Source organism: Anabrus simplex, chromosome 7 (genome assembly GCF_040414725.1).
Source record: "Anabrus simplex isolate iqAnaSimp1 chromosome 7, ASM4041472v1, whole genome shotgun sequence".
In the NCBI taxonomy this organism is placed as follows: Eukaryota; Metazoa; Arthropoda; class Insecta; order Orthoptera; family Tettigoniidae; genus Anabrus; species Anabrus simplex.
Genome location: NC_090271.1, coordinates 277,773,174 through 277,786,257, shown reverse-complemented (window position 1 = coordinate 277,786,257; position 13,084 = coordinate 277,773,174). Strand labels below are relative to the sequence as shown.

General features: G+C 40.2%; 1 non-coding gene across 1 annotated transcript; it reads left to right on the top strand.

The window, feature by feature from the left end:
• Window positions 1-11,182: 11,182 nt before the first annotated feature.
• Window positions 11,183-11,289, top strand: LOC136877863 (U6 spliceosomal RNA). Its single transcript, XR_010860811.2, has one exon. It is a non-coding gene; the product is annotated as a U6 spliceosomal RNA (small nuclear RNA).
• Window positions 11,290-13,084: the final 1,795 nt, after the last annotated feature.

The following is a 13,084-nucleotide window of genomic DNA, read 5'->3' as shown; positions in this document are numbered from 1 at the left end:
TCATAAAATGTAGGCTAGCACAAACAAAGAATCGACTTTTTTAAGAAACGAAATTTGCTCATTTCGAACACTGATATAGGAATTCGCAAGATGTTTCTGAAGACCTTCGGCCTGAGCGTGGCATTGTATGGAAGTGAAACGTGCGTGATAACTAGTTCAGAAGGAAAGATAATAGAAGCTTTTGAAATGCGGTGTTACAGAAAAATGCTGAAAGTGATATGGATAGATCGAATCACGAATGAAGAGTACTGTATCGAATTGGTGAGGGGAGATCGATTTGGATAAATTTGACGAGAATAAACAAACAATAGAACAAGTCTTAAGACACCCAGGACTTTTTCATTTGGTTTTTGAGGGAAGTGTAGGCGATAAGAATGATAGAGGTAGACCAAGGTGTGATTATGACAAGCAGATTAGAGCGGATGTAGGATGCAGTAGTTACGTAGAAATGAAAAGTTTGGCACAAGATAGGCTGGCGTGGAAAGCTGCATGAAACCAGTCTATGGAAATGTCTCAAACCGCAACAGCATAAAATTGATTTTAGGGTGTGATTGACGAATGATATCATCACCTGATACTCACCAAAATAGGCGCGATTTGTGTCCCGGCGAATGCTGAGGGCATTTTGAAATGAAATGCCATATCTGTGTCGTTGAAAATCCACCTAAAGCTGCCTGTGATCCCAATATGAACCGGCACGCAATTTTGTTTGCTTGTTTTGAGTTAGAACGATGAAAGAGCATACTGAAGGGATGAATTTTAATGGTATTGAGGTGCATAGTATCCGCTTTGCAGATGATGTTGCTATTTTAGCTAATTCTGAAAAGAATATGAGTGAGATGTTATGAACATTCAACAAATCCTTAGACAAATTTAGACTAAAAGTAAATATAAAGAAAACAGAATTCATGATAGTAGACAAAAAGAAGCATACAGGTAGAAAACACTTAAAATCAAATAACACACCGATAGACCAAGTCACAGAATTCTCCTATTTGGGTAGTGTAATTATCTCTCATAACAGATCCCTTTCAGAAATAAATAAAAGAATAGTAGTAACAAAACAAGCCTTCCAAAATAAAAACTTACTGTTAAACAACCACCTCAGTTCGGAGACCAGAAAATCATTTATCAAGACCTTTGTTTGGAGTGTGTTACTGAATAGATGCGAAAGTTGTATATTTCGGAACCAGGAAGAAAGAAAAGTTGAGGTTGCAGAAATGTGCAGAATTACACAAACAAAAAAGCAAACAAACTTGTTTTAAAGAACATAAAGGAGGATCGATGTTTAATAAATACGATGAGGAAGAGGAAAATGAAGTTCCTTGGACACGTACTGAGACATGACACTCTTCTTCAAACCATCACTGAAGGTAAAGTACTGGGAAAGAGGCCAGGGGACGAACAAGGATATCATACATCAGGAACTCCGTCGGTGAACAGGCATGCGGTTCATATAGCAACATGAAGAGGCTAGCGGAAATTCGCCATATATTGCTACAGCGACAAGGCATTGCCATTACTAGGTGATGATGATGATGATGATGATGATTTGCTTGAAATTAATATTCTTTGCAGTATAGAATTTCATGAGGCAATTGTTATTGGCCGCGGCGGTAAAGGCGTGCTCGGTTCGCCCGGAAGGACATGGGTTCAAATCCCCGTCAGAACCGAGATTTCCACTTCCGGAGGTGCACATGGCCTTGAGGCTCACTCAGCCTACACTAAAAATGAGTACCAGGTTAATTCTTGGGGGCAACGGCGGCCGGGCGTAGAGCTAACCACTCTACCCCATCATGTGCCGAGGTTGCAGATAGTGGAAGTGTTTACCTCCACCCCTCCAAGGGCCTTCATGGCCTGTATGGAGATGACTTTGCTTTTTAATTGTTCCTGAACAAACTCGGGAGAATCTGGAATATCAAATCAAGCGCGTATTCATCGTATCACCTGATTACTACAGAACTCGTCACGTAATTCTGTACACTAAAAGGCAAATATCACCACCCTATTTTCTTTCTTTAATGGCTCATTATTGATGCCAACTTGATTACCTACAAATCGCAATCACGAGAAATAACCATCAACAAACTAACCTCAATGTATCAATAATGGAGATTCCCTTGCCCAAGTAAATGGTAATAAATGGTCAATCAAGATATTAATAACTAAGCCGGTTTTCAAGCTTAATGAGGAGTTAAGGAAATACATACACTCCCTCTATCCTCACTTAATGTAATGTTCTGCCTCAATTTTGATATGCGTATTATATAACCGTATTTTTCGGTGTTTGGCTTGTGTAAATAATTCAGCTCCCTACCTGAAATTTGCTATAATTTGTCGGACTGCAGACAAACCTCTTTTTTGCTAGTGGCTTCGCGTCGCACCGACATAGATACGTCTTATGGCGACGATAGGATAGGAAAGGCTTAGGAGTTGGAAGGAAGCGGCTGTGACCTTAATTAAGGTCCCCAGCATTTGCTTGGTGTGAAAATGGGAAACCACGGCAAACCATCTTCAGGACTGCCGACAGTGGGATTCGAACCGACTATCTCCCGGATGTAAGCTCACAGCCGCGCGCCCCTAACCGTACGGCCAACTCGCCCGGTTTAGAGAAACCATGCTGTGATACAATATACACAAGCAAATATATTACATATACATATGGCGTACGTAAATAAAAATACACAAAGGCTAAGTCTGCAAACCGTACCGAAGTCGTGGCAAGACAATGTTAGGAAAAGTTAGGTAGATACTGAAATTTCCTTCCTTTTGAACTGAACTGGTCTTTATGGAGGAGGTAATGTTTATTTCCTTTCCGGAGGAGTTCTTGCAGACTTTTCTTATTTCTTGGACATCCTAATCGAACTTTATACGTAAGTATTGGACGAAGTAAGACCTAAAGTAGTAAAATTCTGCGTTCGTAATTTCACACTAACTACTTTATTAAATGCATTATTCTAACATGCCACAATTCTACTTACCTGGTATTGCCCAAACAGATTTACAATCCCACAGAAAAAGATAATATACTTTAATTATACCCGTAACAATACAGCAGTTGCAATATGTAATTCTCGCAAATCACGAAATAAACCACGACTGTATAATGCCGACGTGCCAGATTAACAGTAACTGTGCGACGCCGTAGCGGCAAGTAGGGGCACTGAATCGAATCCAACAATTATAAAATTCCCAAAAATCCCTCCCTTCAGTACTAACAGGGGAGAAAGAGTAAGATTGTACCCTTAGTGTATGCGCTAACGCGCCAGGAAGTATAGAAACGACCGCTTTAAGAGAACCTATCTTCTGCAGTCTCTAATAACTATACTCCGCGATTTTAGGCAGTAATAGGTTAGAATGCAGTCTTACTGAAGCAATTAACAAGCATACTCTTGCCCGTATAACGGCTCTGCTGTGAGATTTGCATAAACATTAGGGGTACAACTATAACAGCCCCTAGAATTTATGTTACCCTCCATACGTTAGTGAAGAACGGACCAGGGGACACTTTCTAACAGCCTGATTATTTTGCATTCTAACGTACTACTATTAGAATGTCCGAGCTCTACAAATAACAATTGATTTGATTGGAGAAAATAAGTTCTTTTACCCTGCGTTTACTCTTCGGACAATTCAAATTACTTAATACAGCAATGTTAGAAATAGAATGATATTGTGGTGACGGTGACTATTATTGTTTTAAGGGGAACAACAACTAGCTCTAATTAGAAGTGACAGAACGAAGGGGACCGACCCTTCGAAAACCAAGCAAGTAAAAAATATAACCCAACGGCCCCAAAATACATATCACACGGCAGATACTATCGACATAAAGTTTTTAGCTTGACACTTTATTTATTAATTCCAAAACAGATTTACATATTTTAAAGACCAGTTTTTACATCACTGCGGAAGTAGATTTGCTCAACTGCGGCTCCAGTTATGGGGAACTCACCTCAGGAGGCTCGGCCACCTTACAATTTTTAAAGCTCTCGATAAGCCTTTTGTCCTTCAACATTGGTGATTTTGAACTTTTTGGAGCTTGGAGTTTTGCCAGTCTCTTAAATGTGTTTCCGATCACTTTAAGGTCATTTATTGTTGACATGGTAAGCTTTTAGCTTATTATCACGTCTAGAGTTACGGACCACTAAAGCATCAATCTAGCCATATATTGTTCATATGTCACGATAGTTTCTAAATTTTAGGCGCTTCTCCGCACCACAGTTTTCTCAAATGCTAATTATTTCTTTTAACCGTAGATGTGTAGTACCCTCTGAGATTAATCAAGTGACACGTGCTGTCATAGTCCAGAGCTACACTAATAGTTAGGCATATGGCATAGTGGTTTTAGTATCTCAAGGTGGCAGCTCTTTCGCATCACTGGATGATATCTTCACTAGTTCAAACTCTTATTGCTGGGCAAACTGATCTCTTAAGCAGTGACGTAACACGTCCTGTGTTGTCGTCAGGATCATCAATGGTGTGTCCAGTAGAGTGTGCCAGAGCTTACTTCGCCGTTGTAATGCCGGTACTGAATTTCGTAGAAGATACCTACAGGCGTTTGTAAGAAACCAGTCAGTGTACAGTGTCTAACTTCACTGTGAACATAAATAAATAAATAAATAAATAAATAAATAAATAAATAAATAAATAAATAAATAAATAAATAAATAAATAAATAAATAAATAAATAAATAAATATTCCATTTTACTGTTCTTCCCAGGCTTGCCCTTACGCAGAGTTTCATTCAAGACTGTACGTTCTTTTTCGAGAGCTGTTGAATTTTGACCCCTCTATGGACCCCTTCAGTTTCTGCGCAACTCTTTGAGTCATCACCCGAATTATGTGACGTGCAATAATACATTTATGGACATTATTTTTGTTTGTGGAAGATTCACCAATGACCGCAGTTGTGCTAATGATATTTGTTTCAGGATAAAATAAACTGTGATCAATATAGAAGAAGCAGAAAAGGACTGAGTATTATAAGAAGTAATACATCGGCAAATAAAGGCCATCAAACACATAAAAGTGAAGGATTCCTTAAACCTCACAAAACCAATTCTAGCAGGATCAGCAGAGATGTCCAAGGGATCTCTTAGGAGCAATGTGAATGTAAGAAGGCATGCATAGGTAAGTAATAATAATAATAATAATAATAATAATAATAATAATAATAATAATAATAATAATAATAATAATAATAATAATAATAATAATAATAATAATAATGTTATTTGCTTTACGTCTCACTAACTACTTTTTTGCCTGATAAAAGAGGCGCCTCCCGCCTCCTGCTTGACACACACACACTTAGTTAGATGTTGATCAAATGGCCAAGAGACGTGAAAATCCGCGGTTTATAAACCCTCGGGGAAAGTTCGAGACCTTTCACGAATAATCAAGACACACCCACAGAATTTTTTGGTCAAATTTAAAAGTGGTCCTCAGAATCGAAGAAGAAATACAGAATTGGTTGGAAATTATTTACAAAAATTAGGTATTGGCTGGATTCAAAACTGGCGGAAAGAAAAGATAAATATTGCCAACCCAAAAATAAATGAACATCAATTAGTAAAAAAACTTATGAATACAAAACTTCTTCAAAAAATTTCTTTCACTTCGCACCAGGGTGCATGATCATAGTTTTCTAGCAGTGACAGCTATGAGAGAATGTCCAAACTTCTTGATGAACGGAAAACAAAACGAATTGAAATTCACACAGTACTGGAAACTTCACAATAACCAAAATTACGGTAGTGACATCTTCTGAGAAAAGGTTTAAATAGGTCTAGTTTCAAGTTCAGTGTTTCTCCTGTAGGGGAGTTCCTTCAGGAGCAAGATTTAAATGTGCGGCGTAGAGGTGTACCTCCCGGTATAATAATAATAATAATAATAATAATAATAATAATAATAATAATAATAATAATAATAATAATAATAATAATAATAATAATAACGTACGCATATGCTAATCACGTCGTCCACCTCATCAATATATCTATCATTTTTATGAGCCGTTCCTTAGTTAGACTTAGAAATTGTGTAGATTAAGGGCAAAGTTGGGCTCGAATGCGGTGTAAATCTGTACCTGTGACGGAGTGTTACCGAGACTGTTGATCATGGCTGCTGCAACAAATGAGCGAGCAAGCAGATCTCGCTGATGGCTGCTATATGTTACCCGTGTCGACACAAGGTAGCGGCAGGCGATATGTTACCACACTACTGGAGTTTTGATGGCCCTGTTTCAACAATCTGCCTCTGATTTTATAATTAATACATTTTCAGTCCCTCAGATGGAGAGAGGGACAATATTGCACCTGCTTGGTAAAAAAATATGTATTTTCCATTTTCTTTCCTTCTGCATACAATATATGCCTTCCCCGTTCATCTGGTATAAAAGACCATTCAAAATATACCTTGCACGTTTGTCAACGGCTACGTCCTACTTTGTCATGCGCTTCTTCATTCACCGCTACTTTCATTTGTATACGTGGTTTTCCAAGCAAAGAAGGCCTTTCAGGAAATAAATGTGCTCACCTCGAACAGTGATATAGGCAATTGCAAGTTGCTTTACGTCGCACCGACACAGATAGGTCTTGTGGTGAGGATGGGGCATGAAAGGGCTAGGAGTGAGAAGGAAGCGGCCGTGGCCTTAATTAAGGTACAGTCCAGCATTTGCCTGGTGTGAAAATGGGAAACCACGGAAAACCATCTTCAGGGCTGCCGACAGTGGGATTCGAACGCAGTTGGCTTTTGGGGAAAGGATAGGTGGTAAGAAGGATAGGGATAGATCAGGATATGAATATGACAAGCAGATTTGGGCAGATATAGGATGCAGCAGTTACGTAGAAATGAGAATGTTAGCACAGGGTAGGGTGGCCTTGAGATATGCATAAAACCAATCTATGGGCTGATGACTCAAACAACAACAACAACAACAACAACAACAACGTGCTTTTCATCATAATTCAAAACTTTTGAAAATATTTCGAAAATATTGGCATCGTATTAAATTTGAATTATGTTAGAAACATAATCTACATTCCGAGCTACAACTGCACTTAATATGGTTTGTAGGGAAATACTAACACCTGTTTTGATTCCATTCGAATGTGTATATTATCTGAAAAGTGTCACTTTTCCCAATTACAGGACAGGCCTATGTACTATTAATACAATAAAGAAAGGATATTTTCTAAAGTAGCCACCTGGTTTAGGCTTTCCGTGGTTTCCAATTTTCAGACCAGAAAAATACTGGGGATGTACTTTAATTAAGGACACGGTCGCTTCCTTCCGTCTCCTAGACCTTTCCTATTCCATAGTCGCCATAAGACCTATCTGTGTCGGTGCGACGTAAAGCAAATATGCAGCAAGTAGGAGTAGCCTATGTCGTATAATTCACACACTCCCTTCTCTTGTGAAAATATTTCTGATCTGTGGAGTCGTTAATTTCGCCTCAATTTTGAAGTCATGTATCATTCATCGGCCAGCTTTTTGCATGTGAAGAGCTTTGAATATTGAGAAGTCCCCTTTACCACGCCGCTACACACAATCGGATATTGATCACACAGGTGGCTGCTCAAGGGATGGAATTTGCATAGCACCTTTCTGTGTCGCATAGGCTAGACCTCTCTAATAATGTGACCTACAAAGTTGAAAGAACATGACGTAAAGTTCCTTTTTTTTAAATATTATGTAAATTAATGTAATCAAGCGGGTGTTTTATTTCAACACTGGAACCAGAATATTCCCCTCAATTTGAGGTAATATTGCTGGTTGTTAGCATTTCATTGTATCTCAGCGTCCTTTTGGTATATTAGAGATTTGCTCACTTGATCCTCAAATAACTTAGGAAGTGGCTAAGCGGTTTGGGTCCCGTAGCTGTCAGCTTGTATTCGGGAGATAGTGGGTTCGAACCCCATTGTCGGCAGCCCTGAAAATGATTTACCGTGATTTCCCATTTTCACATCAGACAAATACTGGAGCTGTACTTTAATTAAGGCCACTATTGCTTCCCACTCCTAGCCCTTTCCTATCCCATCGTAACCATAGGATCTATCTGTGTTGGTGCGACGTAAAGCTTCTTCTCCTTCTACTACTACTACTACCGCTTCTTCCACACCTGTGGGATCGCGGGTACATACTGTGCCGCTCATGTGGATTTGGGGCTGTTTTACGACCGGATGCCCTTCCTAACGCCAACTATATATGGAAGGATGTAATCACTATTGCGTGTTTCTGTGGTGGTTGATAGTGTAGTGTGTTGCCTGAATATGGATAGGACGAGGTTGGGACAAACACAAACATTTAGTCGCCGAGCCAGAAGTATTAATCAGGCGCGATTAACATCACCGACTCATCCGGGAGTCGAACGCAGGACCCTCTGATCCGAAGGCCCAAGCGCTAGTCATTCAACCAAGCAGTCGGACTCTGGTGCGACGTAAAGCAGATTGTAGAAACATATTATTACGTAAACTGTCACTGATATTAAACTAGGTGGTATGGAGGATGACCAAAATTTAATAATAATAATAATAATAATAATAATAATAATAATAATAATGCCATTAATGCTTTCACGGCCCGTAATTATAGACATGATGCTGTATTGACTTTTGGACTTATGCCGTGTCAAGAAAAATAAGGTGAAATTCTTAACGTTCCGCAGAAAACTGTGTACTGCGTCCTCAGAAGAAATCTCGACTGACCACGAGAAAGGCTTCTTAAACAATGAACCTTTGATATTTTGATCATTATAATAGAAGTGGAAATGGTACGTTCATCCGCCACCAGGTGGCCCCCAGGACGAGCGTTCGAAGCGGAAGCTGACCGAACCATCACAATCAGACTAAGCGGTTCGGATAAGGTGTTTTGCGTAACATATGCCATAGACAGGTGTAAGATATAGACACAAGCCTGGAAGGAAACATCTGGCGACGAGGAACGTACGAATTTGGAAAAAGCACCGGGACGAAATAACAATAGTGAAGGTGGCAGGGAAGAGAACTACCTACGTAAATTTGTAATGGCTGGCAAACAGGTATCATTTAATTGTTAGCCGGTGTCCCTTTTGAAATTGTTAGGATTTCTACGTATTTCCACAGCTTCCAGTATAATCCTGGACTTGTAGTGTCTAGTGTGGGTGAGAGCTCGAGCATCTTGGAACATAACATCATGACCCGACGATAGAGCGTGCTCAGCTATTGCTGATTTGCCTGGTTAGTTAAGAAGAATATTACGTTCATGTGCTTTGATACGGGTACCAATGGACCGGCATGTTTGTCCGATGTATACCTTACCGCACGTAGAGGGAATTTCGTATACCGCAGGATGTAAAAGTGGGGGTAATTTGTCCTTGGTTTTACTCAGACTGTGAGCAATTTTAGTGGCGGTGCCAAACACGGTTTTTATATTGTGTTTGCGGAGGACCTTGGCAATTCGATCTGTGGTGTTGTGAATGTAAGGCAAGTAGGCAGTTCCCTTCACTTCTTCCTTCTGTGAGCTTTGCTTGGTCGTTTCTCTGGGATGTAGGGCTTTATGAATCTGCAAATCGCTGTAAACATTACCCTTGAACGCAATTTTGAGCGTGTCCATCTCCACCTGGATATGTGATGGCTCACAAATTCATCTCGCCCTCTTGGCGAGTGTCGTGGGAATGCCTTGTTTTTGTACTGGATGGTGGTGAGAATCTGCATGAAGATAGCGATTTGTGTAAGTAGGCTTACGATAGACGGTATGTCCTAAGGAGCCGTCCGATTTCTTTCTTACCAGAACATCCAAGAAAGGAAGGCATCCGTCTGACTCCATCTCCATGGTGAATTTTATTGACGGATGTTACTGATTTAGGTGGTTCAGAAATAGAAGAAGTTTCTCAGGACCTTCTGAGCAACATCCGTCAATAGGTTGTGGTTCTCCTGTTCTGCCGGCTTGACTTGCCTGGCCACCACGAAGCCCAGACCTTACCACATGTGATAATGCGCTATGGGGGTTCATAAAGGGTATCGTTTTAGAAAACCGATACAATACCACGGATGAACTGAAAGATGCTGTAAGACAGGCTTTCACTAAAGTCACACCAGCACTGCTCCGAAGAATGTGGCACAGAACTTGGCGCCGTATTATCCTTTGCCATGAAAATGATGGTGCACAGACTGATGCTTTGCACTCGTAATGCTGTATATTCCCAAGAAAACCTCTCTTAGAAATGGTGTACAACTTATTTAACTAGGTTTAGAGGTTTCTATTAAGTCAACGGCCGTAGCCGTGTTGAAACACCGGATCCCGTGAGACCTCCGAAGTTGAGCAACATTGAGCGTGGTCAGGAGTTGGATGGGTTGCCACGCGCTGTTGGTGGGGGGCAAGGGAATTGAGGAGCGGAAAGGAACTGGCCACCCTACCGCACGTAAACTCCGGCTCAGGAACACCTCTGCGGAGGTTCGGACCTGCCTTCGGGCAGAATAACACTAAGACGTTTCTATTAGTTATAAAAGGAGGGTAATGGGACTTTTTGGCCACCCACCCAGTAAATTTTTAAGCGAGTCTAAGGACTGAAATTCATGCTGGGAAAAATGTAACTTAAGGAATAAAGAGTGTTCACCGTTTTTAATTTGCCGTTCAGCTTAGTATTGGGGTGACTATGATTTTGTAGAACTTTACATTTTATCTCTTCTTTTGGAACTTAATATTTTCTACATCTAGTCACCCTCTGTAGTATAGGCTTAGCCTCTGTAACTTAGAGCCATAACCACACATAGGATATTAAGTGTTTCAAAGTGTATTTTAAAAGGAGTGCAAGAGTTTAGCCTCCTAGCATTTTGTTTATGGCCGATTTCTTAAACCTTTCCTTTGACCACTAAGGCCGTTTAGTATGGGCACTTATTGCCGCTGTTTAATTTCTACTTACTCATAGTTTATTGTAGATCAGACTGTCGAGCAGAAAAGACAGCGAACTCTGTTGTCTAGGTTGATCTAATGTCTGGATAAGAGAATTGTGCCTTGGAGAGGCTAGATTGTGTAAGTCTCGGAGCTCAGTCTCCTAGAGTGTTAATTGAGTGGAAGAACAATAATGTACAACGGGTGATTGTTTGGTCCGCCCTGTCGATATATTATTAATAGTTAAATAATTTATACGTACATGTTTCATTCTTTATTCTTTTCTATAGTACTAGAGGAGCATTTGTACTCGCTTCGTCGGTACATGTACAAAAATTGGAACGATACAGAGAAGATTAGCATGGCCCCTGCGCAAGGATGACACGCAAAATCGTGAAGCGTTCCACATTTTTGGCCAGCCCCGTGGTGTAGGGCTAGCGTACCTGCCTCTTATCCGGAGGGCCCGGGTTCGATTCCCGGCAGGGTCAGGGATTTTTACCTGGACCTGAGGGCTGGTTCGAGGTCCACTCAGCCTTCGTGATTAGATTCGAGGAGCTATCTGACGGTGAGATAGCGGCCCCGGTCTAGAAAGCCAAGAATAACGGCCTAGAGGATTCGTCGTACTGACCACACGACACCTCGTAATCTGCAAGCCTTCGGGTTGAGCAGCGGTCGCTTGGTAGGCCAAGGCCTTTCAAGGGCTGTAGTGCCATGGGGTTTGGTTTGGGTTTAGAGGAGCATTTGCAGAAACATAACGGGAGGTTTGTTCCGCTCTGATTCAAAGAGTCCGGTCCTGCAACAATCGAGCAAACTTCATCTGCCTGACGGCACAAGCATTGCTACAATTTTTAATATGTATACAACGATGAACATATCAATGCAACCTATAAGGGTACTAACTTCAAAGGATGTCAAATTGGACGATAAGATGGTAGCTTTATAGTGGCAGCAACAATACAAGCAGTGACAAGTAACATTTTATCAGTGGCTGACTCAGCTAATGGATCCATCCAGGGTGATGATACACGTTGTATGAGTGTAAAGGACGATTCAAGAGTGTTTTTAAATATGTTCCATGTCTTACGTGTTTGGGTTACAACATGAATTATTATACAAAAAGGCAAGGTGTACATAGTGTTCTAGAGTTGAGGTTATACAGGACAATGCTTAATGTTAATATGGTAAGATGTTGTATCTTGAGATTTTGGTAAGGTATATTTTGTTGTAAATACGCTGACGAAGGGAGTTAAGGCTCCCGAAACATGTACGTATAAATTATTGAAATATTAATAATATATTGACAGGGCGGACCAAACAATCACCCGTTGTACATTATTGTTATTACGAGTCAAAACGGACCAATTAAGGACCGACATGGTCAAATTTGTTGACTTTAAATTGAGTGGAGCAAAGGTGGTCTTTTGAATAGTGTAACTTGGGAGCTATAAGCTTATTCTACAAATTACTGTATATCTGAATTTTGATCATTCCTGTCATTTGAGCCGTCGAGCACCTAAACTGTGGTTGTTTATCAAAGTTTAAAATCAGAGGTAGGAAAGAAAATTTCACATTTTAGAGTTTTTAAATTATGCTCTCATCTTTTCCCTGTCCACTGTAACGGTTCAAATCCCGTTACAAGGTAATATCTGTATTTTATTATTATTATTATTGCATCTGTGATATTGTTATTATTACTATTATTATTATTATTATTCTAATTATTATTATATTATCTGTGAGATTACTATTTTGTTATAATTATGGTTCAATTCCATTATGCAATGCTTGTCGCTTGCGTATTTTTAATTGAGTGTATGCATATATACGTATAATGTAGATTAACATTAAATACCTGTACAGTGAGAGTTTCGATGTATCAGATGTGGATGTGACGTTGTTATATTGTGCTATACTGTTGACATTTTTGTCAAGTCATCGCCACGTCATGGCTACGTCATCGTGAGCTTTTAGCAATGCGCTCAGAGACTCAGCCGCCCCAGGGGATTTCACCAGTACATGCAACAGTCTGAGGCGTTGTGGGAGTATGTCATTGTTATTTCTGGGGAGTACGTAGATGCGTCAACCAACGTCTATATAAGATGGCTGCATATTGTAGCGTCAGTCATTAGTTAAACGGAAGCTGAACAGTGAAGAAGTCTACTAGATGAAGAGGCCTCAGTCGGTCAGTCAACGAGTGTGAACGAGAGA